Source organism: Bos taurus, chromosome 18 (assembly GCF_002263795.3).
Source record: "Bos taurus isolate L1 Dominette 01449 registration number 42190680 breed Hereford chromosome 18, ARS-UCD2.0, whole genome shotgun sequence".
Taxonomy (NCBI): domain Eukaryota; kingdom Metazoa; phylum Chordata; class Mammalia; order Artiodactyla; family Bovidae; genus Bos; species Bos taurus.
In genome coordinates, this window is record NC_037345.1 from 11,531,365 (window position 1) to 11,555,489 (window position 24,125).

The 24,125-nt window shown below is 57.3% G+C and overlaps 1 protein-coding gene and 1 long non-coding RNA gene across 7 annotated transcripts in view; one reads left to right on the plus strand and one right to left on the minus strand.

Annotated features, from left to right (window-relative positions):
- GSE1 (Gse1 coiled-coil protein) overlaps positions 1 to 24,125 on the plus strand; it is a 394,967-nt gene that overhangs the window by 278,257 nt on the left and 92,585 nt on the right. The window lies entirely within an intron of this gene.
- Positions 18,686 to 19,717, minus strand: LOC104974750 (uncharacterized). Its single transcript, XR_001502305.3, has 2 exons — positions 19,389 to 19,717; positions 18,686 to 19,035 (listed from the first exon to the last, which is right to left on the minus strand). It is a non-coding gene; the product is annotated as an uncharacterized lncRNA (long non-coding RNA).

Below are 24,125 nucleotides of genomic sequence, written 5' to 3' on the forward strand. Positions count from 1 at the left end.
AGCCAAAACAAAACAGCCCCTGGCCCAGCGCCCCGGGGATCCACTTTTTCACCCCCTCCCTTGATGTTGCTGGAAACTCAAGTGCGAGGACAGGGCCAGGAGGATCAGTTTCCCAAGTTCCTTCAGACGGTGGGCCTCCAGGGCCTCTGCCTCTGCCTCCTGGCCTGCGCTCATGGGGCACCTGCTGTATACTAGGCAGGCCTTGGGTGTTTGTGTGCTGCTGGAGATGGCAGAGGCTGGCGTCTCAGGACAGAGGTAGCTGGAGAGGGCCACAAGCATGCAGGCCCCGAGGGCCCCGAGAAGGGGACGCAGCGGGGAACGTGGAGGGGACATGTAAGGGGAAGCGTCCCAAACAGGGAGGCCGGCAACTGCCTGGGGATTAGGAGAACTGGCCAGGTCACCGGCCAAGCTTCTGTGGGTTTGGCCAAAGGCCAGGACGCTCTGAGTTCTCCACAGGGCCCCGCGGGCTTGTTTCCTTTAGGGAAGTGGGCTGATGCTCAGGCTGAGATGAAGACTCCTTCAGAAAGGGGAAGCAGAACCCGTTCGGTGAACTTACGGTGAAGCTGGCTCCAAGGGTGGGAAGAGGCGAGGGCCCTTCCTGAAGCCTCCTCCATTCCCACAGTGTCTGCCACTTGGCAAGCACATATGCTCTGGCGGTCCCTGCCCAATCTTGGGTGGGGACATTAATCACATCTCAGAGATAACAGGGTGCGTGGGGTGGGGGCTGGGTGTTCCACACTTGCATCCATACTCAGTGGTGCGAGGAGCCAGATGTGGAGAGAAGTCAGGGGCCATGAGTGACAGGTGGGTGCAGACCCAGGCCACCTGGCCCCTGGACTCCCACCCCCGCCCCAGGAGGCTCCTCCCTGGCCCAGAATGGCTATCCCTCCCCTGTTTCCTGCATTCAAGACACGATCCAACCCAACCAAGCAGGGGCTGGGGGGACAGGTGGGGGCTCTGGGGCCTCCAGGGAGAAGCAGGCATGACTGACGCGGCTGCCTGTCAGACTCTCGATACTGGTCACGATCAGGAAGGCTCCAGAAACTCCCAGACCTGGTGCGGTAGGGGTGGTGAGGCAAGGACTACACTGTGCCTGGGGCACACACTCTCAGAGTTTGGAGAAGCGGGAGACCACGGGACCCGAAGCAGCCAGTGTGCCCCCGACACCATCCTCAGGGCCCATCCCAGCAGGCGGGGCGAGAAGAGGGCTGTCCTGGGAAATCCCTTAAAGCCGAGGTGGAGTGGGGGACAAAGAGGGGATGAAACTCCAACCTGCTCTTCAGGGGGTCCAGCAGCAGCTGCAGGCGGTGTTTGCTGCAAAGGAGCCGGGGCCTGAAACAGGGCCGCGGGCTCTCTGTGTGCTGCGGTGGTCCCTGCTCCCACTGTCCCTATGACGACAGATCATCGAGGCCTGGCCGTTGTGAAGAACAGCGATCTCGATTGGGATTTTCACAGGCATCGGCCGAGAGGGTTGAAGGGCAGGAGAGGGTCAGAGGCACAGGGCTCGCTCCTAGGAGCTCAGTGATTCTTGGCGCCAAGTCAAGCTTTACAAATCAAAAGCTAAATGAGGAGACACCGGCCACATTGGCCTGTGGTCTCCTCTGCTGCCCGGGGCTGCAGATTTGGGAGAGGGCTGAGGCCAGGGACGCCTTCTGACTCCAGCTCACATGGGGAGGGACACTGTCCCCTGCCCGGAAGCCTCCACAGTACATTCCCTACCTGGTCTCCAGCCCAAACCTCCTTCCGAGGCAGCACCCTAGGTTGCTTTGTATCCAACCTGGGCATCGTTCATTCATTCACTTATTCAGAACTGAGTCCCAAGCCCCAGCCACCACACCAGGCACCGCTGAAGTGGTGGTGGGATGCCAGATCCGAGTCCCGTAAAAAAAAAGACGGAACAAGATGCCAGAAATGTCAGGTGTGAGTCAAGGGGTGAAGCACTGCAGAAACCCCACAGTCGAGTGAGAGCCCGGGGCGACTGGGGAGGGTGGTGTGCAGCCAGGATGGGCCTTCCTGAGAAGGAGATATTTGAAGGGGGCAGGGAAGCTATGTGTCTGGCTGGGGGAGGAGAGCTCCAGGCAGCCGGCACAACCAGTGCAAAGGCCCCGAGGCAGGAAGAGTCCAGGCTGGCCAGCGTGGCTGGAGCAGAGGTGAGGCGAAGGCGCAGCCCTGCCCCAGTCTTGCAGGGACTCTGGAACAGAGTCCAGGCATAAGCCCACTTCTTCTTGGAGTGGAATTTCCCAGTGGTCACCTGCCTGCCTCCCAGACCTCTCATCTCCTTTAACCATAGCTGCAAGGGGAGGCGAGAAGGCATGCTGGCCATTCTGAACCATTGCTGGTCCACCCCAAAGCCACCTGTCGCCACCCGGCTGGCCCATCAGCAATGGGTTTTTAATTATCTAAATATTGCCTTTGCCCTTTGCTTCCAGCCGGGACTGCTGAGCTCTGCAAAAGGCAAATGGCTTTCAGTGGCACTGCTGGGGGAGCGGGAAGCTTTGCTCCCTCGCCTGATTACAGCGACTGTAATCTGCTAGGTTTTATTGTCGAGAAGCAATCCAGCAGCGTGGCAGGGAGCGAAGAAGTGTGCAGCAGGGCTGGCACTGACGGTGAGGCCTGAGATACTGAATTACCCACCACCACCAACAGCCATTTCCCGCCCCCCCCTCCCCGCCCCCGGCAGGCCTCAGCCCTGGCCACAAGTGTCCTTCCTTTGTCTTGAACCGTAGCCGGCGTCCAGTTTGTGGCTGCGGAGGCTGGGCCAGGGCCTGGGTGTCGTCCACCGAAGGCCTCAAGCAAGCTGGCCTTGGGAAGCAGACAGATGATTTGATTTTGGACTTCACCACTCTTCCGGGGCCCAGGGAAGAGGCGGTGGGCGGAGAGCAGGTGTGCCTGCCTTCAGGGAAGAGGTCGTGTGCCAGGCCAGGCCAGCTTGTGGAAGAGGGCAAAGGAGGCCAGTCCCATGCTGGCGTCCCCTCGTGGAGGGATTCCAGTCTCCTTCAGTCCCTTCCCTGGCTCCTGCCTCTCTCTCGCCCTGAGGACCGGCTGGAGACCCCTCCCCACCCCGACAACTCTCCTCCAGCTCCCAAGCCTGCCCTCACCCCCACCAGCATCCCTTGCCTGGAGTGGTCTGGAGCCTCCCGTGATGGATGGATGGAGGCCTTCTGCTGGGCTCCGCCATCTTGGCCCAAATGGCATCCAGGCCCCAGGCTGGGCACTGGCCCCACAGGGCCGTGGCTCTCCTGCCCCTTTCCTCTCCCGGCCTTGCCCACTCCTGTAAGTGGCTTAATTAAGGAGCTGTGCGGTTTATTTATGTATGGACCTAGCCTAATTGGCGTGTTTGTCTTTTCTCATTATTCCCAGCTGGACAAAGCCGTTTGAACAACAAATGGAAAGAGGCTGGATCTCTCCAACACAGTGTCTATTTTTGAAAGGCTGCTCGGTGCCCCTGCTATTAGCTGCGTGCACATGTTTGCCGGCTCCAGCCACATGCCCGTAAGCACTTAATTGTGGGTGCAGTTAGTCAAGGCGGGCGGCTCTCTGCAGATTTCAGGGGTGAGGGAACCTAATTACACCTGCAATTGAGTGCTTTAGCGGGGACAAAAGATGCCTGTTCAGCTAATTGCAGGCACCAAAATTGCCCCCACAGAAAGATTCCCTGGTAGATGCTTTGAGAGCCAAGGCCAGGAATTGTAATAAAGAACGGATAACTCGAAATTATAGCGGTGGGGGCTTGCTTGTTTTGGCCTAAAAGATTCAGTTTTTTTGAAGCAGCCATTACACCTCTGGGTTGTTGTTTTTCCGCTGTGGAGGCCGCTCTGTGGCTGAGTTTGTTTTTTTTTCATGCGCGCCTACCTTCACACAGAGAAATGTCAGAGTGGAGGGAAAGTGAGGATTAATCACCTCCTCTCGCCTATTTGCTCACTGACTAGAGTGATTCACCAGGTTTACCTGGAAGAGGCAGATGCCCCCACGCTCGCCTCCCTGCAGGTCTTGCTACTGAACTCCTGCTGGGGGGCAGGCATGGTTCCCAGGAGGTAGTGACATGCAGGGAGCATCCTTGCCCTCGTTCAGGGCTGCGTCCTGGCGCGATGTTAGGCTGTGGTGCCTCCCTTGTTTCGGTTTCCAGTCCTCTGCGCATCCCTCCAGGCCTGTCTCCTCTTTCTTGATCGGAGCCGGCAGAGCCGTCTAGGCTGTGAAAATCCCAGGCCTCTGGAGTCACTGCAGATCTGCTTCTGTCAGCCGTTGGAGCCACTGACTCTCAACCAGGAAGAGTGTACTTCCTGGGTGCCTGGTTATCTTTGACAATGTGCAGGTCATTATATTTTTTTAAATATATATTTAAAAATATTTTTAAATTATATATATTTTTAAAATTGGCAGGTATAGGTTGAAGGGACTACCCTTCAGGAGGATGTGTATTTGTTTCTGGCAGGTGCTTAAGAGACGTGACCTCTTTGGCACCTTCTTAATCCAGTCCAGGACTTAACGTTCCCAGGGCAGCACCTGACTTCAGCCTGGCTGTGCTTCTGCACAAGGGTTGGCAGGCACCCCCTTCACTCTCAGGCTGAGTGGGTCGTACTCCAGTGCATGCATGCTAAGTCACATGACTCTTTGCGACCCCATGGACTGTAGCCCACCAGGCTCCTCTGTCCATAGGGTCCTCCAGGCAAGAATACTGGAGTGGGTTGCCATGCCTTCCTTCAGGGGATCTTCCCGACTCAGGGATTGAACCCACGTCTCTTATGTCTCCTGCATTGGCAGGCGGGTTCTTTACCACTAGTGCCAGCTGGGACCCTGGCTTAGGCCCCCAACTCGTCCAGAGAACCCAGGCTTTGCATTCAGTCCCCCTTGACCTTCAAGGCCATGAAGACCGAAGTGCAGGTTTCACAGGGTCCGTACACGCCCCTGGGGCCAGCAGGGCGTCTGTGCCAGGTCAGTTCTGGGGACTCCAGTTCCCTGTCCCTTTTGGCCCAGTGCCCTTGAGAAGCTGGAGGGATATTTTTATCTGGCTCCTTGGGTTGATTTTATTGGCCATTATGAGAAACAGGAAGTCCAGGCCACTTCTCCACGCAGGGGGATGGGGGGAGCGGTGGACGTGCCGGGGACAGAGGACAGGAGTGAAGTCTGTGCTCCGCCTGGGGTGGCTTGGAGCGGCTGGCACTGTGTCCAGAGCAGTCAGGGCAGCAGCAGGCGGCCAAGCGCAGCCGCCGGCTGAGAGCAGAGGGCCTGGGCAGTGGGAGGAGGCCACAGGGCAGGCCCATCGGGACACCTGGCTGCCACTCAGCCATCCTGGCCTGACCAGGCCCTCAGGTTAGCCACCTGGGCTCGGCTCTTGAGCTTGGCTGGGCTACGTCTCCCCCCGAGCCCCCTGCTCTCTGCCTGGCTTCAGATGCCTTCGGTCATAGGCCACTCGGTGGACGCGGCAGGGCCACGGGCCTGGCCAGAGGGTCTGTGTCCCATGTCTCTGGCGGCAGAGTGGGCCTGAGACCCGTTTCTTTAGAGACCAGGCCTCCCTGGACAGTGATGGGCATCCTCAGGACAGAGCCTTGTGGTGTCCTATGTGACGAGTCGGGACACGGACATTCGATACGCATGGACTCCGCCGAGGTGACGCCCCTGCTGCCCTGCCTGTCACCCTTGTGCCCTTGGGGCGACCCTGCCATCTCCAGCTCAGTTTCCCCATCTGTGAAGGGGGTCAGCACTTCTCACTCCCCAGCGCTGAGGAGGAGCTGAACCAGCAGGAAAGATGAGTCAGCGCCACCTTAGTTGTGAAGTCTGGGGCCGTGCCGTCAAGATGCACGTCTCTCCCTCCAGCTGAAGGAGGCGTTATACCAGGCGCAGGGCCCGGGGAGCTCCGAGTTTGACCAGGGCATCAGCTAGTCCTGCAGGGAGGAACGGAAGAGACAGCTCTGTGTGTGCCTGTATGTATGTGTGTTTGTGTCTGAGATTTTTTCAAGTCAGGGCTGGGATACGGGGAGGGTGTGAACCCGCACTCAATCAGCAGGCGAAGGAGGAAAAGCAAGCTGCATGGGGCAGCTTTCTCTTTGGAAACCTGTTCTGTTTCTTAAATGTCAGAGTGAGCAGATGGTGCGTCTGAGTTTTATTAATCATGGGCTTGCAGAGCTGGAAGGCCTGGGGGATCACTTAGTCCGAGGAGGAGACTGAAGGCCAGAGAAGGCCACAGCCGTCCTATACCTACCACGGGGGTAGAGCTACACTCGGACCCGGTAGCCTCTCCCGAACCCACGTGGCTCCCACTCTATGGGATGAAACAGGTGTAATGCTCCCCGCCCCATACACCAGGAACAGTCACCCTGCCTCCCAGCACAAAGCTGAAGCAGAGCTGCTTCTGGGATCATCCACCCCCACAAACAACCGGAAATCCTGTCTTTGAGACACATGGGTCAGGATTGTGGTCACCAACTGAGAATGTCCTGGCCTCGGTGCTCTGCTCAGCGTAGCCCAAGCTGGTGACTGCCAGGTGCTGTCAGGAGGGTGATCCTGTGAAGTCCAGGGGGCTGGCCGCTCAGCGCCTGGGTTGTTGGCGGTTCTGCTGGACCGTCCTCTGTATCACGGTTCATCCGAGCCGCACAACTTCTTCCGAGCCCAGCTCTTGACTGATGCTGTTTCCTCCCCCTCGGCAGCTGTTGAAACGGACTGGGCACCCGGAAGTTCACCTCCTCACATGATGTTATGAAATTGAAACCACAGTTTAAACCCAAGTGGGCAGAATGGCTCTTTTGCCCTGCCTTTCCCAAATACATGCTTCAGCTGTTCCAGTTAGCCATGAGATGGCTCCCGCTGGGGCCACAGTCTCGGTTCTGATGATAGTAGAGGTGGTGCTAAATCGTACTAGAGTGTAAATGACTGATCACAGGTACCTTTTATTTCAGGGCAGGATTTGATTAAGTCAGAGAGAAAGAGGACTGTGGAGAAAAGGCCACAAGGCTCCAGGGTTGCCCACCTGACATTTTGGCTACTCTCTCCTTTTCTCTGTTTGAACACTGTGACATCACTGGATTTCTTTCCTTATGACCCTGTTTCCTGAATCCCAAGCTCATCTTTACTTTGGAATCATTGGTTCTATGCAGGCTCAGCGAATCCTGTCAGCTGAAAGACCACAGCACCCCCATTCAGGCCCTCTGATTTTGTGTGCTAAAACTGGGGCCAAGAAGGGGGCACTCATTTGCCCTAGGCCAGTGGTAGTGCTAATTCTAAAAATCAGGTCACTCAGAGTCATGGCTGGATCCTTATTTTTTTTTTTTTTTTTTGGCCATGCTATGCAGTTTTCAAGATCTTAGTTCCCTGACAAGAGATTGAACCTGGGCGCCCAGCAGTGGGAGCCCGTGAACAACCAGGGAATTCCTGGTTTATACTACATGAACGACTCTCAGTCAGGGCAACTTTCGTACCCACCAGGGGTGTGTGTTTGTGCAGATCTGGCCACTTCTGAGGACGTTTTCATCGTCACAACCAGGGTGTGCCATTGGCATCCAGGGGGATGCTGCTGAACAGCCTACAGTGCACAGGGTGGCCCCACAAGAAGGATGATCTGGCCCCAAATCTCAGTCACGTCACATCCGTGCTTTGAAAACGGGCCAACAGAAGAGCCGTTCTCTAGGGAGACGCTCTCTTGTTGGGGGGCAAGTCAGGAGTCCCCTGAGTTCAAGCATGACCCACTGGAGGATAAAGAAAGGAGAGCTCAGGTCTTGGGGGACACAGTAGAGAGACTGTGGGCAGGGGAGGTGCTGCAAAGGGAAAGGAAGTGGCAGGGCCCCCCCGTACACACACCGGAGGCGGGGGGTTTTTGCAAGGTATAGGCAGAAAAGAATAAAAGAGGGGCCAAGGTTCCCCCCTAGAGCTGTGCCCAGCGTGAGGAGGAGCAGGCACAAAGCTGCCTCTTAAGAACCACATCGTGTCGGCCAGAGGGCTACATCGACCCGCAGCAGTCAGGCCCAGGGGTAGACAGGCAGATCCATGTGTCATCCGGAGACGGGTAATTACGTCCCGGCGGTGACTCCCTGCCCGGCAGACGCCAGCAGCAGGCAGCGGGAAGGGCTGTTCACAAATGCCTTTTTCCCTCGAACAGGCTCTCGCCTGGTCCCTGGTGGGCAGACACCGGTGGGGAGAAGAAAGCCTTGTCAGCCTGCCCCCGGGCAGCTGAGCGGCACGGCGCCCGGAGCAGGATCTGAGCAGACGGTAACATGGCTGTCGCCCTGTCCACAGAAGGGGCCACCAGGCCTGACCCCCGCATGTTCCCTCCTCCCCCCCACCCCACCTTGGAGACCTTCCTCCCTGCTTTTCGACAGCCACTTGCCAGCCCTGGGCTTGCTGGCTGTGCACAGAGTTGGACATTGACAACCAGAGCTGTCTGAGACTAATGATAGACCACCTCCAGAAGAGGCCCGTCTATAGCCTGGGGCAGGGGGCACACGGGGACAGGTGAGGGTCGCCCCTCAGAGGGGAGCTGTTTGGCCCCCGCAGCCCCAGACGCAGCGTCTGTCTGATTTCTCTGGCACCTCCGTTCGGCCCGTGGGGAGGAAGCACTTTGGCGCCATCACATCCCAGCACGGCAGACGTCTTGTAAAGAGCTCCCAAAGCCGAGCTTGCCCGGCAGCCCCAGCCTGAAGGTCAGGTGCACAGTTCTGTGTGTAGACAGTCTCGTGCAGCGTTATCCTGTTTGTCTGCTTGCTTGACTTTTCATTAAAAGGGGGGATTTAAGCCCCTTTGCCAGATCCTGCTAAAGAAAGTTGAGGGGGATGCCAGAGACAGCAGTTGAACATACAGGATCTGGGTTCGAAGCAGATTTCCCTCTTACTGGCTGTGTGACCTTGGGCAGGACATTTCTCTGGACCTCAGTTTGTTCATCTGAAAAATAGGGGCAATGATAGATTTACTTTTACTGTGAGGATGACGTGAGAGAATGCATTTAAAACATCCAGTGCAGTGCTGGTCATCAAGTAAATACCCATAAAGGAGACGTGCATGCTGCTGCTGCTGCTGCTGTCGCTTCAGTCGTGTCCGACTCTGTGCGACCCCATAGACGGCAGCCCACCAGGCTCCCCCGTCCCTGGGATTCTCCAGGCAAGAACACTGGAGTGGGGTGCCATTGCCTTCTTGATTTTGAGTTATTTTGTACGTGTTTATCTCTAACCTTAGCTGCTCTAACGAAGAGGCGCTGAGAACTAAGTGGCGCCTCGCATCATGGCCTCTATACACACTCCCTAGTAGAAGTTCCACAGTAGAAATTTCTTCATCATGTGCCAACATAACGTATAATTGGTGCAGGCAGTGGAGAGGGGGGAGGCTGGGACCTCGGCCTCCACAACATTTAGGGGTGTGATGGAGGCGCCTTGTCTTCTGTCTCCTGGGAGCTGGCGTCTGGTGAGCAGACCCCGAAGGGGAGCACAGAGGCTCTTCTGTGCTGGGCCTGGAGGTGGGGAGTCACTACTTCCACCACATTCTCTTTGCCAGAGTGGTCACCTGACCCATACATCTGCATGGCAGGCTGAGAGATGTAGGCTGGGTATGAGCCCAAGAGCAAAGGGAAGCGGGTTTGGTGAAAAACCAGGCGCCAGGCTCCCTGTTGTTCGTTGCTGTTGTTACCCCGAGCCTCGTGGGGCCAGCCAGGATGCTCGAGGCCGGCAGAGCCCTCAGTTTACAGGCTGATCGGGCAAGGCTGGCCAGCTGACCACTTCCCGGGCAGATAGCCATCCTCGACGATCTCCAGCAGGCCAGGCTGCTGCCCAAACACCAGCCGACAAATGTGTGTCGCCGGTGCGGGAGAGGCAGGAGGGCAGGCAGGTCACCGAGAAGGCCCCCAGCCAGCAGGGGCTGAACCTCGCTTTCACGGAGCACAGGCGGCCGGAGCGCACACCTGCCCACGGGCCCTAGACATTTCATCTTCCTCCCAGCCCTTGCTGCAGGCCTGCAGGAGAGGGTGACCTAGCTGGCCCGAGGCCTGCAGTGTCCAGCGTTGGACACGGCCCAGGGCCTCCCCTGCTTGGCAGGACAAGAGTGCATTCCATTTTCACAGAAGTGACAAGATGTGTGAGTTTCCTGTGGCTTCTGTAACAAAGTACCCCAAACTGGGTGGCTCGAAACCTCAGAGGTGTTATCACCCAGTTCCAGAGGCCAGAAATCTGAAACCGAAGTGTCAGGAGGGCCACTGCGCTCCCTATATGCTCTCAGGGAGGGCCCCTCCTGCCTCTTCCAGCTCCTGGGGCTCCAGCCATTTCTCAGCCTGTGGCTGCATCCCTCCAGCCTCTGCCACTGTCTTCAAGGAGCCTCTTGTGTGTGTCTTCTCTCATGTCTGCTTGTCTTTCTGGGTACTGGCTGTTGGGTTTAGGGCCAGCCCTGATGATTCAGAATGATCTCAACTCAGGATCCTGAGCTGAATGACACCCGCACAGACTCCTTTTTCAATGAAGGTCAGATTCATGGTTGCAAGTGGACATATATTTTGGCAGGACACCGTTGAGCCCATCACACAGGGCCCGTGGAGAAGGCCGTGGGGGACCCGGTTAGACCCCTAAGAGGGGATGGCACTCCGTGGGTGGGGAGCCTGGAGTCATGGGAAAGCAAAAGTAAGCGTGCCAGGCTGAGATGGAAGCAAAATCTGGGTTTGCAGACGTGATCTTGACGGGCTGGAAGTTCTCGTTTTCTCTTCTAGCCTCGGCCTTGCTTCTCTTGAGACTGAACTTTCACACTTGTTCACTCACCTAAGGAACAAACTGGACGGAGGGAGAAAGCGGGTGTGTCTACACCCTGGGTACCCTTGGGTGAGTGACTTCACCTCTTGGGGCCTCAGTGTGCTCATGTACAGATTGGGGTGATGGTCACTGTGTGTCAGGGCAGTCCTGGGTGTCCTGAGGCCCGTCTGTGGTTAACTGCTATTACTCAAAACACAGTAATTTCCAGCTCTCTTTATGGAGTCCTTACTCTGTGCCAGGCACCTGAGTGGTTACCAGCTGCGTCTTCCTAGATTGCAAGCGCTGATTTCATCCCATTTTCCAGGTGAGGCAACAGAGGCTCAAAGGGTGACATCACTGCCTGAGGGCACATGGTGGGTGGGGCCCAGCTGGAATCGGAACTCTGGTCTAACTCCCAGGTTATGGACGTGGACTCTGGAACCAGCTCAGCCTCAAACCCCAGCTCTGCCACTTCCTGGCTGTGTGTCCTTTGAGGAGACACTTGACCTCTCTAGGCCTCATCTAGAAAATGGAACTCTTAAGGGTGACCTTGAACACGGTTGTCATGAGGATGCAATGAATTATCCGTGAAAAGCGCTTAGAACAGCAACTGACACTTACCAAGTGCTCAGGAAATATCAGCTGGCGTGATTATTCCAGGGAGGGAATTGGAGGGAGGGGGCAGACCAGAGGGCATTTCAGGTGAGCACCATGGCCTTCTCTCGCCTCCCTTCCCTGGAGTCCCTGGGGAGCAGTGCCCCTCCAGAAGGTGAGGTCACAGCCTGGCCTGGGCAGCCACCAGAGTGCCAATGGGCACACAGAGGCCGTGAGCCCTGCGGCCGGGAGCCGGACATCCCGCCAGCTGTGGCACGCCCCAGACCCCTCTGCGGCCTCACTGTTCTCAGCATGTGCTGGGAGCTATCTTTACCACATTCAGCTGATGCTCTTGGCCAGTGAGACTGTCTCTGTTCTGTGGCAGCTGCCACCCTGCTAGAGGGAGTCTGGGGTCCCTCCGTTTGAAGGTGCAGCAGGGGAGAGTGGTAAGGAGGGCACCCTCGAGTCTTTGGTGGCCGGAAGGAGGCGGGGTGGGGGTGGTGTCTGGTGGACTTGGCACCGCCTCCAAGAAGCAGCCAGCCCCATTGAGGGATGAAGCGCTTTTCTTTCCACTGGGCCCAGGGCATGCCTGAAGCTTCCCTCTGACCCCAGGTGGGCTGGCTGCATGGACGGGTTTGCCCTGCAGTGGCCCCAACTTAAAAAGGGAGCCTGGAGGCTCAGCCTGCACTGACTGCTGCCTCTTTTCTATAAACGCCTGACTCTTGCGCAGAGGTGAGCTGGGATAGTAGCAGGAGAGGCCGCGAGAGAGGAGAGGGGGTGGAGATAGGCCCCCATCCTTGCAGAGAATCCCGCAGAGCTAAGGTCCCCAGAAGAAGGTGGTCCTTCTCACCTGGGCACCTGGCAGCTGGTCCAGGTGTGGCCCAGACGGGCTGCCCCTCCCACCGCCCAGCCAGGCCATAGGCACCGTCCAAGGAGGGGTGAGTCCCTTGGAGATGAATGGCCTTAGTGATGGGTTCCAAAAAACGACAGCCAAGCCACAAGGGCCGGTGGGAAAGAGAAGAGCCTTCCAGCTCCCCGTTCAGCCCCATTATGGCAAACAACCGAGCCATTCAGTGGAGAGGCCGCCCGTTAAGCGGGCTGCTTGGCATGGCAGGGGTTGCTTTATATTTTTCAGCTGTTTTGGCATCAGGTTGGGAGCTGTGGTGCAGCCACCCTCCCATGGTAGATCTCATATTTTCCTCCCTTACAAATGTCCCTGTCACCAGGAAATGTCACTCACCCATTTTGAGCCACCCAGGCCCAGGACCAAGGGAGGTTGAGGGTATCACTAGAATCTTACAGCTTACCTCCTGCCCCAGGGAGTGGCTAAGAGCAATTAGGGCTTGGCCCCAGCATTTTGAAATAGTCTGATGCAGGAATTCAAATACTTATTGGGGGCAGGGGTGGGGGGGAGGAGATGTTTGCCTTTTGACCCGGAAGCAGAAATAAGCTGTGCAGGCCCGCAGGGTAGGGGTGGGGGTCGGGGTCTCCTCTTCCGCTCACCGGCCACCAGTGAGCCAGGCCAAGGAGCTCTTCAAGTCTCCAGCATGCCTCCCTCCCACCATCTCAGTTTCTGTTGGCCCTGGAGTGGCTGTCTCCAAGGGGTTTCATATAGAAGCCAGGCCCTTAAAACTCAAGATGGGAGACCCCCGGTGCCATCCCCCAGTCTGGGAGCATTCTCCACAGGTGGCTTCCAGAAGGCAGGCTTCTCTGTGGCACCCTCTTCTCCACTTTAGCAGGGGAGGGGGGAGCCCAGCAGATTGGGGGAGCATCCCTGCCTCTGTACCCTGCCTGTGATTGGCCCATAATTACACGTTTATTGCCTGTACCGCTATTGTGTAATGACATGTTTGCAAATTAATTTTTATGGCTCCTGCCATTAGCATATACAGTAGAGGAAGGTTTAGTATTAATTACTACTGTTGTTCGTGTAATCCTGGAGAATTAAAAACCAATAAAAGAATGACAACAGAAACTGATAGTTTAGGGTCTTTGAAAAATAGTTTTATTTCTTCCTCCCTACCCCAAGTAGAATCAGAAATTTTCCTAGTTTATGAGGGGTCATGGGGGTGGGCAGCAGCTTGACTGAGCTGTTCCATGCGCGCCTTGGTGCCCCCCATTCCCAGAGGGGCGCAGATGATCAAGTATGCGCGTGACACAGGGGTGGGAGGCCAAAGCGGGGACTGAAGCGAAGGCCAGGCTGGGGTCGGGCGCACAGGTGCTGGACCCGACCCCGCCGGGCCCAGGCCTTGTCTCCCTCGCGGGGCCGCCGTAGGAGGCGGGCGCAGGGGGAGGCGCGGGGGAGCACGGAGCGCGCCGCCACGCAGCCCCGGAAACAAAGGGCCGCCGCCGCCGAGGGCCGGGCGCGACCTCTCGGGTCAGCGCGGGGCGGAGCGGCCAGATGCTGGCGGCGGGCGCCTGCGGCCCCGCGCGGCCGGTTTCCTCCAGGTCAGCAGCCTCGCGCCCTCCCGGGTGCCCCCGGGTGCCCGCGCGAGCCCGGCCGCCGGTGGCGCGGGGGGACGCCGCGGTGGGGGATGGGGGGCGCCACAGGGACTGGGGGTCTCAAAGAGGCTGCTCGCAGCCCCGGCGGCCCAGCCAGCGGAGAAGGCAGCCGCGGCGCGCTGCACCCACTCAGCCGTTGGCGGCGGGGAGGAGCGCCACCCCTCCCTTGGCTGCCGGCGCTCCGCCCAGCCCATTTAAGATTTTCTGGCGGGGTGGGCGTAGTGAGGGGGGAGAGTTGCAGAGAGGGGTCAGAAGGCACGCGGGGTCCGCCCACCTCCTCCAGTTCGCCCTTAGGAGCCCTTCTCTAGAGGATCATATTCCGGGAGTCCAATTGTCACACTAAGCCACCGCGTTTAGCGGGGAGCCGGGGGCTGGGGGGAGCGTGCTGCCGCTGGGGACCCTTGATTTACGCAGCGGCTGGAAAGCGTTGGCAGGAACCCAAGCCTGTCGTGACCCGCAGTGGCCCGCCAGTGCGTACCTGCAGGCTCAGGTCCCTTCCTCAAACCATGGTGATTGTATCTGGGGTCAAAAGGTGACCCCTTAGTGTTACCAAGTCGCGATTCCGGTTGACAGTGCCACCGAGGGGGGCCTTCAGAAGGTAAAAGGGCTTGAAAATAAATTGTCACATCAAGAGGCGGCTTTGCGGCATGCGTTTAAGTGTGTGTGTTGGGCGGGGAGGGGGGGGGCGGTGGGTAAATGGATCCTGTCTCTTTAAAAGCGCTGGGCTGGACAATGAGCGCACAGGATGTGGTTTGGCGGCAGGGTTTTTTCCCCTTCGATTTGGGGAATTATCACATGGGGCCTTCTTGAGCTGGTGTGAAAGGGAGGCGGGTGGGGAGGAGGGATACAGGCTCCACACTCACTCACACACACTCTGTGCAGTTGGTCGTTTTCTTAAACCAAATTAGCCAGGGCTCTCGTTACTATGGTGCAGCCGGGGCTTGCAGAATCCCAGTAATAGCATTTATTAGGTCTATTTGCCTGGAAGCATGCCTTCCCGGATCTGATAATGCACCAGTGCAGGGAGAGTGTGGGAGATGGTATCAAGCATTTGATTACACTTCCAACAGGGATTTTTAAGGGGTGGGGGTGAAGGGTGAGAGGTAAAGGAGAGAAAGGAGCCACTGGCCTTAGGAGCTCAGCCCGGGTCAGGCCGGTGTATTGCCGCAGCCCCGTGTGGGTTTCACAAAAGGCGGGCCAAAGCTACCAGGGCACGATTTGGGGATCCTCCTCCCAGGCCCCAGCGGCGGGTGAACTCCCCGCTCCCGCAGCTGTCAGACGTGGGTGGGGAGGACAGGCGGGCGGGCGGGCGGCCAGAGCTCAGAGTTGGGCAGCCGGAGGGGGGACCGGCGGCGCCCGCAGCCGCCCACAGTGTGTAAGCGGCCCCCGCTTTGGGGCAGAGGGGAGCACCTCGCCGTCAGCAGTAGCACCCTCCCCACGTTTGGAGAGGGGAGCTCAGTTCTCTGCGCCCCGATCCCGATTCTCATGGATCTGCTGCCCGGCGCGGCAACCGCCGCGCGGGGGGAAGCTCGCAAGTGAAACTATTATTATCGCCCTGCGGAGCATGGAGCTCTCGGAAGATGCCGCGTAGAGACGGAAGGAGCCGCCGCCGCTGCGCCCCTACCCTTTCGCTTTCATTAGGGGAGACAAATCTGCTGTCAGGCAGCCAGCTTTCCAATTTACCGATAATGATTCTTGCATGAAAATTGATCGAGGGCTCTCCACCGCCGCGCGCTCTCGCCTGCCCGCTCGCCTTCCTCCTGCTCCTTCTGCCCGGGCGCCCGAGCCCCCGCGAGTTCTTTCTCCTCCTTGCCCCAACCCTGCTCTCTGAGTCAGTGGTGGGACGCCGGGCCAGGGAGATAACCCCCCCCCAAAAAAAGAAAGAAAAAGGTGGGGGGGGTTGGTGGCAAGGGGGGAAGGGAACCGGCTCCTCGGCCTGCTTTCTCCTGCCCGAGACTTGTTTGCAGTCGCTGCCTCTTTTATTTACGAGAAGAAATCTCCCCCTCGGTACTTCTTGGCTGTTTGGGTATTAATTTTCTCCTCTCTCCTCCCCGTTCGCCCCCTCCTCTTCTCTCCCGCCCCCCCACCCCCACCCCGCCCCTCCTCACCCAGTAGCTAAGGGGAAACGAAAACAAAGCCGATTTCTCCTTGGCAACAAGAGATACCCCCCTCCCGCCACCCCCCCTTCCTTTTTCCTTCTGGTTCGGAACGTGAAACCCTGTTGGAAACAGGTCCCTTGACCCTCGCCCTTGACATTCAAATGGCTGAATGGAGGAGAGATTGCTACTCGCACGTCTTGGGGGCTGCTTCTCTCTCTTTCTCTTTTTTCTTTCAAATGAGTAATCCCTGAAGATCTTAACCCCCCAATTTCCTCACCCTCACCTCCCCCCTTTATTTTTCTCGCGCTCCTCTCCTCTCTCCCGCCTGCTTCCCTCCGCCGTGCGCCCCCCTCCTTCTTTTATTTGCATCTCAAGTCCAAAAGGCAGAAAATACACACGCGGCGAAGACACCGGGCAGCCGTGGAGGCTCCGGCCCGTCCTTGGTCGTCAATTACCTCATTGTGGATCTGCCAGGGCCAAGGTGGCCGAAACTGCCCGGTCGCTGGCCGGAGAGAGAGGCTTTTGATCATTTTAGGAAGGAAAAGAAAAAAGGATTCCCCCGGCCCCCCCCCCCCCGCCGCCGCCGTCGGAATCGCTCTTCTGGCTTAATTTTATTGTTTTGGACATTTTTGAGCGCCGTGGCTCGGACGGCGCTTTTTGTCTCTTCGCTGGGTTTTATTTTTTTTTTTTCCTTCTTCATCCCTCTCTGGCCACTATGGAATTCTAATCTGAATCATGTTTGGATTGAAGCCGCCTCTGTATTACTTACCAGGTAAGCGAGCTCTGTGCGCCTCCCCGGGTCCCGCGCGGCGCCGGCGCGCCCCGGACCCCCACCCTAACCTACCCCTCCAGATCCCAGCGCCCTCTCTACCCCGGCCTGGGTAGGGGCGATGGGTCCGCCGAGCTCCCAGCAGACCGGCGAGAGCGCGCGGCCCCGGCTGCTCCCGCTGCGGTCCAGCCGGCGGTGTGTGCGCTACGTGCGGCGGGGAGCGCCCACCCGGCCCGCCGCCCCAGTGCACAGCCGCCGGGGTAGCGCGTCTCGCTCCTTTTGTCTGCCCGGAGCCGGCTCCGTGGTGGCCGCGCAGCGAGCGGCCGGGGCACTCAAGCCTTCCAAGGTGAATTAAGCACCGGGTGTGAAGTTACTTTCCTGCAGGCCGCCCTGATCGGGTAGCATGCGTTCCACCCCACCCCGCCCCCCGCCAGCCCCTAGTCCTGGGGCTTATTTTCCTCTGCCTCCAGCCAGCCCCTTGCATGGTCTCCGCGCGAGCGTGGCGCGCCTGCCCCCACCCCCACACCCCCCTTCCTGCCTGGGATTCCCTGGAAGGTTTTGTGCCTGCCGAGGTCGAAGGAGGGGGCCGGGGGAAGCTCTGGAGGGTGGCTGGCGTGGCTTCCTGTTTCCCTAACCTTCCTGCGCGCTGACAGCAGCCTGCCCTGTAACTTTCTGTTTCGGGGCAAGTCGCTCTTGCAGCCCAAAGGAGAGGGGAGGGGGTGACAGCAGGAGGTTTGGGGAGCCCCTCTTGTGTTCACCTTATTTGGACTTTGAAACCTTAAAAATAATTACATGTAGGCTAAAGGGAAGCAGGCGAGCCAGGGTTCCTGGTGAAGGAGGCAGCAACCTTGGTGATTCCTGGGGTCCCGCTGGCAGACTGTCACCCCCTTCCAGGGTCCCCTGGGGTCGGGAGCATCTCACCAAGCCTGCCCCAGGCAGGGCACGTGACCCGCAGGTCAGGAAGGCTGGTTTGCATGTGACTGCTGGTTCTAGGAATGGGCTGTTTTTATTTCCCCCTCCTTCCTTTGAGAGTCTTATCTTCCCTGTGCGTTGTCACACAGTTCCTATGGAAGTTGAGGCATCCATGGATTTGGGGGGGATGGGGGCGTGTAAGAAGAAGAGGGGACTTCTCCTGTTTCTGGGCTTCTCACCTTGGGGCTTTTAACATTCTGCAGAGGAGGCTGCCAGTGGAGGTTTACTCCTGAACTGCTTTGCTGGCAATAGGTGCATGTGGCCGGCTGGGGGGGTAGGTTATTCCTCTGTTCAGAAGCTCCACCACCACCCCACCACCCCCGTCACCTTGGCTGTAGCTCCTGCAGCTCTCCCAGATCCCCCTGGGAGGCGTGTGAGGGGAGGGGATGGGCCCCCGGCAGGACCCAACTCTTGGAGATCTGAGCCAGGGCAAACATCTTCACCCAGTTGGTAGAGTAGTAGGAGGCCGGAAGAGGAAAAAAGTGGGAAGGACTTCTCAGTTCTGTGTGAAAGCTGCCTGTTTACTCTTTCTGAGTCTTTTTGTGGCTGGTTTGGGTCCCTTCCCCAGAGTTGACAAGGTCCGTGTCTCTCGCTTGATGTCTCCACCACTTTCGCAGGAAGCATGTTTCTCAGGATCTGCACTGCCTTCTGTCTCTTTTCCTTCACAGCCTGAGATGCAAATCCAGCACTTCTCTTACCTCTGCACGGCACTTCCCAGATCCGCTCCAAATTAGAACCGGAATCCCCAGTTTATAAAAGGGTGCCGGGCCCAATCCTGGGGCTCAGAGCCAGCTCCCCAAGGCTCCCCCCAGGCTCCCCCATAGGAAGACCCCCGGGTGGCTGAGAGCGGTGCCAAGGCCCTTTGAGCCTGAGCTCTGGCTGGCGGCTCCCAGTGGCCTCCCCCCACCCCCTTTGTACCTCCTGCGCCACCCCCAGAGCCGTGTCTGGCCTTTTAGACATTCACTACACGTTTGTAGCAAGAATGAATCTTCTTAAGTACAGGGCGTCTTTAAAGCACAGGTGTTTGTAATCTACACCCCACTTCACCTGCCATTGGGTGGCTGCTGGCACATATTTATTCATCAGGTGACCGATTTTCTATTTACACTGGGAGCCTCGGAGAGAAAAGGAGGAAGTGTCAGGCTAGGAAATCCAGAGCAATTAAGAGAAATGAGTCGTGGCTGGTGTGAAGCTCTGAGAAGCAGAGTGTGAGGTCTGCAGATCGGGACCCTGAGGAGGTCAGGGCACACGTCCTCTGGGTCTGTGAAGGGAGGCGTGTCCTTTTTTTTTTTTTTCAGTTTCCTCACCATGGTTTGTACTTTATAATTTCGCCGTCACAGTGTAGAGGCTTCACTGAGAAGAACCGTGGTCCAGTGGCTTTGCTTCCCTGGACTTCAGTCAGCTCATCCTAGAGTAGCAGATAGAGTTGTAAAAGGAGTGACCTGGTTCTTGTGATTGGCCTCAGGCTCCCTTAGTGCTTTGCCAGAATTTGTCCTGTAAATCTGACTCCAACCCCTGAGATGAGTGCTGTTGTCTGCCCATTTCACAGATGAGGAAGGTGAGACTCAGAGGCGCTAGCAGCTCACCCAGCTGGGAAATGGAGGAGCTGGGCTGCAAAGCTGACCGCCGCCCACCCCGCTGGCCCAGGGTGGAGGGGCCTGGACTGGGCCAGCCCCGTGTGCTCCAGAGCCTCTGGGACCTTGTTCTTCCCCGTGGCCAGATCCCATCACAGAGTGCAGAGAGCCGGGACCCAGAACTTACCATCCAGCCATTCCCTGGGGCCTGAGGCGGGTGTGGAGGGGCAGTTTGTTCCCAGTCAGGCTGGCATCAGGCGAGTCTCCTCCTGTTTGCCGAGACTGAGGCCGAGCAGCAGCATAGGTTTGAAGTCCTCTGCCTGTCCCGAGCTGTGACTTCAGCAGGTGACTTGAGCTCTCTGGGCCTCGATTTTACCATCTGTGAAATGGGATCCCTACTTGGGTCTCCCTCAGTGTCAGTGTAAGGCAGGGGTCAGCCCTCTGTGGCCCACCGCTTGACTTGGTGAGTAACGTTTTCCTGGCACTCGGCCAGGCCCGTTTCTCCGTGTATTATCTGTGGCAGCTTTCCCACTCCAGCAGCAAAATGGACTTGCTGGGACAAGGCCGGTCAAGCCTAACATGCGTTATCTGGCCCTTGCAGGGGAAGTGTGCTGACATCTGGTGTAAGGGATTAAGTGAGGGAATCCTTGCGAGACACCGAGGACAGTGCCTGGGGTGATGTTCACACAGAGAAGTGACAGCTATGATAATAATTATTATTAAGGTGGAATTATTTGCAGAAAATCACAAGGGCCTCTTAGCAGTTGAGCTGCACTTGAATTCAGATCTTTGGACCAGACAGGCCCCTTGCACCCCATGATGCATTGCCTGGCCTCTGGTGTTCATTCACTGTTGGGGGGTTTGGTGTCCAGGAGGATACCTCCTATGCCACGAGGAGGAGGCACGGGTGTGTGTCAAGGGAGCTGGGGCTGGTGGATGGGTGGGTGGGGTCTCTTAATACCACTTGAGATTCCCTTCTGTGTGCACGCGTGCCCAGTTACCCCGTTTCCTGAGCGTGATCAGACTGCAAGCTCCACGCAGGTGGGGACTGTGTGTTTCTTTCCTGCTCGACTCAGCGCCAGAGTGATAATAACAGGGATGAAAATAATCAGGAAGAAGGGGTGGCAGCAGCCACTGCTTCTCTGGTGTGCATTCCGTACCAGCTGTGGTGTTAACATACTCCCATTTGCCAGCTGAAGAGACTGAGGCATGGGAGGTGGAGGCCGCGAGGGCAGTAAATGGTGCAGCTGGGCTTTGACCCCGAGCAGCCTGGCTCCAGAGTCCCTGCTTAATAAATATTTGTTGAACGAGCGAGGGAGGGAATTGGCCGTTGGTGTTGGCGGTGGCGCCCTGCCGGCCCCCTTATCTTGTTCCTGGAGTTCGCAGAGGGAGGACTCTTCAGCTGTCAGCTGACCCCACCCTGGCCCCGTGCTGAACTCTGGGTGACCCTGGTTTCCCCTGGGGACCTACTGTCCACTGCTGGAAAGGACACTCCAGATTCTCCAGTGAGGAAACTGAGGCCCAGAGAGGCCTGGGGTTTGGCCCAAAGCAACACAGCCTGCTCTCAGAGAATCCGGGTCTCCCCAGAACATTTTCCCTTCCCCCAGAGACCCCCCCCACCCCCAAATTCCCTGATGGCTCAGTGGGTAAAGAATCTGCCTGCCAATGCAGGAGGTCTAGGAGATGTGCGTTCGATCCCTGGGTCAGGAAGCTCCCCTGGAGAAGGAAATGACAACCCAACTCCAGTATTCTTGCCTGAAAAATCCCATGAACAGAGGAGCCTGGTGGGCTACAGTCCATGGGGTTGCTACGGGTCGGACACGACTGAGGACTGAGCAGAGCAGCCCCCGAGGGTCAGCGGTCCTGGGCCCCTGTCTGCACTTCCTTTGAGAGGCTTGCAAATGGTGGGCTTCCCCTGCTGGGAGCGGCGGTGCCCGAAAGAAGGGACTCTTGGCCCAAGTGGCCTGTGGGAAGCTGCCTGGTTTTCTTTTTCACCGCCCCCCGCCCCCCCCAACCCAGCCTGCTTCCAGAAGGCCCCAGGCTGCGGCCGGCCCAGGTCTGCTCACCTGATTTGGGGGAGGTGGCTGGGGGCGAGGGCCGGCCAGAGCTATGGGCCTCCAGCTGCCAGTTGCCCGATCCCAGGGGCCCCCTCAGGAGCTGAAACTGGGGGGTGGGGGGTATCCGCCGTAGGCAGCTGTGACAGAGCTCAGGCCCAGCTCTGGCTTGTCGAGAGCTCGTCCTGGGAAGCTGCCGGGTCATGAGCAAACCCAGGGCTTTCGGGCAGCTCTGGAACACCCAAAGCCTGTTCTAGGGGCAAGTTGGGCCTAATGGGATCTGAGTCAGATAAAAGGACAACATTGCTATTTCATTGGTGATTGAGAAAGCTGCTTATTTACAGCTCAGAAACTCAGCAGGGACAGGCGTTTCGGCTCCCATCTAGCACTTTCCAGGCAGTCACTAATTAATCTTCCGATACCCCTGGGAAGTGGGGAGGGGCCGCCACATTTCCATCTGTCGGCTTTCAGGCGGGGTGGGGGGGCCCTTTTGTCCCAGCTGCGGCCCAGCCCTTCTCTGAGGGGCCTGGTCTGGTTCCCACCCCCCCCCCGCCCCTGCTCAATTTGGTTCTCATTAAGCCTTTTTCTTGCCTTAAACGTGTTACTTTTACTCCATGGGTGGAAACCTGATATAGCCCCTTTGGAGACCCTCTGCTTCTTATCTTCTTGGCTCTTGGAGTCAGGAGAGGTTCCTTTTATGTGCTGGGAGCAGGCAGTCATTATGATACCTGGATCCCTGCCCTAGAATGAGGCAGGGGCAGAGGCTGGGAGGGTTTGCTTCCTTCTGTGCAGGAGGCAGAGGAGAGCCAGAGGGCAGCTGGCCAGGGCCACCCAGCTCCCAGAGACACAGCCAGCCGTGGGATGAAGTGTCTGGACCCGGACTTCTGTTCCGAGTCCGGGGCTCCATGTTATTTGGATATGGACCTGTGTGAATGGAGCAGCCCCACGGTGCTGCTTTCTCTCCAAGGTCAAGTGTACATGGGCCCCTCTGGTCATCTGGTCTACCCCATACTTTGCAGCTAAGAACTTGGATGTCAGAAGACCTTGAAGGGACCTGTTGACTTCTAATTCTTAGATTTGTGGTGAGATTGAATTGGTAGACGTGGACTATATGAACTCTTCATCTACTTGGGAATGTCTTAGCATATTAATAGCCCCTCCAATAGCCTTTCCCAAAGGACAGTGGCCTCAGCTCTTACGGGGCCCTCAGCAAAGCAGATCTGCATCCATACTTGGAATGGTCGCTTCTTGATGGTCTAGCTACACAATCAAAAATTTTGAAGCCACTTGGCGGATGGAGGGGCGTATATTAGAAAGAAAGAGGGAATTTGGGGGTGAGGGAATAAAAATAGATGCAGTGCTTTTTTTTTTTTTTTAAGAGCTCCATATAGATTTAAAGTCCTTTTGTTAATTTAGGAACATAAAACTGTGTGATGTATAGCTTAGTTTGCTCGTAAAATTACTAAGTGTGGCATATTTAGAGCTGTGAAAGCTTGGGGTAAGAGGAAAAAAATCAGTGAGAATTTTTTTACAAGTCTTTAGGGGGAAATGCATTTTTCTGGCTTGTTCCCACCAATGCCAGGCCTTCCACTACTCAGGCTGGGTTGATGGTTGCCCTTAGGCCAAATTACAGCTAAGGCCAGTGCTTGCCTGGGGTGTTAATCTGGGCCCAGGTCTCACCCCCAACGCCCAAGTCCAGGCCCCTAGCAGAAGCCCACAACCGTGAAGAATCAGGGCCTCCTCTGTCTCTCCCGCTCCTCCCGAGGCAGACAGGAAGCGCCCTCTGACCAGGCCTGGACTGCCGCCCAGTGGGCATCTGTCCGCTTGCTTAATGGCCCGTGGGGTTGGGAAGTCACAGAAGAGACTTCAGAGGGAACTCAGAAGGGACCTCAGAGGTCAGATGGCCTAACCCCTCCCTTCTTGCCATTTGGCGGTCTCTGGGGCTCAGCCCCGCCATACCACCGTGGGTTGTTAGAATGTTGCTTTTCACACGGAGCACACGCATGCGTCTGACCTAGTTCTGTCCTCCAGGGACACCGGACCAGTCTGTTGTTGTCTAGTCGTGTCCGACTCTTTGTCACCCCACAGACTGTAACCTACCAGGCCCCTCTGTCCACGGGATTCTCCAGGCAAGAATACTGGAGTGGGTTGCCATTTCCTCCTCCAGGGGATCTTCCCAACCCAGGGATCAAACTCGCTTCTCTTGCATTGGCAGGCAGGTTCTTTGCCACTGAGCCACCTGGAAACCAGTCTGTCCCCACCTAAAGATCACCATCTGACCTGGACCCAGTGTGGCCCCCACAGGGACAGCGAAGGAATCTGTGTCTCATCCTCAGGTTGCTTTAGAATGAGCAGGGAGTGAGATGAGTGAGGACAGAATGCTCTGGAAACTCACAGGATCCATTACCCTGGTGGAGGAAATGACTCCGTGGAGGACGCGGGTGTTGGAGGCAGGCCTTTGAAGTGGTGTGCGCCAAAGGGGTGAGGATTGGTAGAAGGAAGCTAATGCAGTGAGGAGGGATGAACAAGAATAGGGAAGCCGGACTTCCCTGGTAGTCCAGTGGTTAAGAATCCACCTGCTTAATGCAGGGGACAGGGGTTTCCATCCCTGGTCTGGGATCTAAGATCCCACATGCCGCGGGGCAACTGCTGAAACCTACATGCCCTAGAGCCTGTGCTCTGCAATGAGAGAAGCTGCTGCAATGAGAAGCTCGTGCGCCGCAATGAAGAGCAGCCTTGCTGCAGCTGGAGAAAGCCGATGTGCAGCAATGAGGACCCAGCACAGCCAAAAATGAATGAATGAATAAGTAAACAAATAAAGTGCGCTAATCTTAAAAAAGAATAGGGAAACCACTCTTAAGACAGTCAGC